Source organism: Olea europaea, unplaced genomic scaffold (assembly GCF_002742605.1).
Source record: "Olea europaea var. sylvestris unplaced genomic scaffold, O_europaea_v1 scaffold19746, whole genome shotgun sequence".
In the NCBI taxonomy this organism is placed as follows: Eukaryota; Viridiplantae; Streptophyta; class Magnoliopsida; order Lamiales; family Oleaceae; genus Olea; species Olea europaea.
In genome coordinates, this window is record NW_019237603.1 from 1 (window position 1) to 1,994 (window position 1,994).

At 33.6% G+C, this 1,994-nt stretch overlaps 1 pseudogene; it reads left to right on the forward strand.

The window, feature by feature from the left end:
- Window positions 1–7: 7 nt before the first annotated feature.
- Window positions 8–797, forward strand: LOC111379351 (annotated as a pseudogene).
- Window positions 798–1,994: the final 1,197 nt, after the last annotated feature.

Sequence of the window (1,994 nt, forward strand, 5' to 3'; positions counted from 1 at the left end):
GAACTCTAAAATTGGCACTGGAGATGATTGTGTCTCCATAGGCCCCGGCACCTCCAACTTGTGGATCGAAAAAGTCTCCTGCACCCCTGGTCATGGGATCAGGTACTAAAGAAATAAAATAATTTTTTTATTAAATACATATCCAAAAATATGCATCCCTATGATTTATCTGCCTACTACTTGTTGTCGAGTTCATGTATTTTTATTAAAATTTTCAGGCTGGGATTTGCAAGAACCTGGAGTGCAAAATGTGACAGTTAAAACAGTTACATTTACATGAACTCAAAACGGGGTGAGGATGAAGACATGGGCAAGGCCAAGCAATAGATTTGTTAAATATGTTCTTTTCCAGCATGTTGTCCTGGTTAATGTTGAAAACCCAATAATTATTGACCAAAATTACTGCCCTGACGACCACAAGTGCCCTGATCAGGTAATTACCGTAGCATAGTTACTCTTTGCTTTTGGGACAAATCGATGGGAACTTGTTCACAAAAAAATTTCAATGAATTTACACAATTAACTAGCAAATTACTTCCGGATGAGGGTCTTATTTCTTATTTCTTTTTCAGGTTTCAGGTGTGAAGATTAATGACATAACATATCAAGACATATATGGAAGTTCGTCAATAGAAATTGCAATGAAACTTGATTGTAGTAAACAATATCCATGTAGTGATATTACACTGGAAGACATTAAACTGACTTACAACAATGAACCGGCTCAGTCATCATGCATTAATGCCGACGGGAAGTCTTCTGGCTTGGTTCAACCAAATAGTTGCTTGTATAATTAGGATAAAACATAGACTACCAAATTAAGAAAAAGGGATATAAAAATTATTTATTAGAGTGAAAGTGAAGAATTAAATCTTCGACTGACTGTAACCTGTATCCAATTACTCTATAAATATTAATTCCTACCAAGAAAATTTGCTTTCAATAACATTAATTTTTTACGCAAAAGGACAAGATTTTAGTATAATTAGCAACTGTATAGGAATGATAGCGTAATTAACTAATGTCATTTTTACTTGCAAGCCGTTAATAAAATCAGAATCAATTATGTAACAACGTGTTCTAACATGCGTTTTTGCCACTGGACCGCAATCTTCTGCCCATATTAAGGTATATATTATGTTAAAAAGTTCATGAACCAATTTGAAGAGATTAGGGTAAATTCCTTCCAATAATTTCCTTCAAAAGCAAAGTTTAATAAATCCCCGTTCATTCCGTGTATAGATTGTTGGAAATCTACTTAACATGCGCAGCGGAAATTAAAATAATTTTTTATTTCCACCAGGATTCATCTTTGTGTTTAGATAGAAATTGTGATAAAAGTCATAATTTTTTCTAGATCTGCAAACCCCTTTGCTTTTTCTTTGTTCCAATTATCTTGATTCGCCACCCACAACTGTCAAATTGTCCAGCCTCCAATGGTGATCCACACAGAAAACAAGATTGTACTATTAGGGTTTTTTCTTGTGGTAGCAAGGATAATGAAAAATCACTACAATTTTGAAAACCCTGATCATATTTATATAAGCCCAAATGGGCTTAGCTTGACCCGGTCCAACATTTAATTAACCCATTTAATCAAATTTGGTCCGTGAAGTAATTAATCCAATTAATCAATTTGGGCCTATAAATAAGCAACCCAATTAATTAATTTATTCAACACTTGTTAAATTAATTAATTAACAAATCATAATCCTCCAATTTTCCTTTTGTGTATGATCCATCAGGTTCCCGATCACGATGCCTAACAACGTGAAATATTATTTTGATCTAATCAAAATTGATAAATTAAAACACCTTTTTAAAACACCCTTTAATTTATCACCAATCACACTCGCTGTCCCAAATTGACATCTAGTAATGTGTCAGGGAAACACATGTCACGAGAAATGACAAATGGTCTGACAAAACCAAACTCGTTCGTTTACCTTGAAACTATAATTCTTTCATTAATATGATCCGATCAATTACGAGAT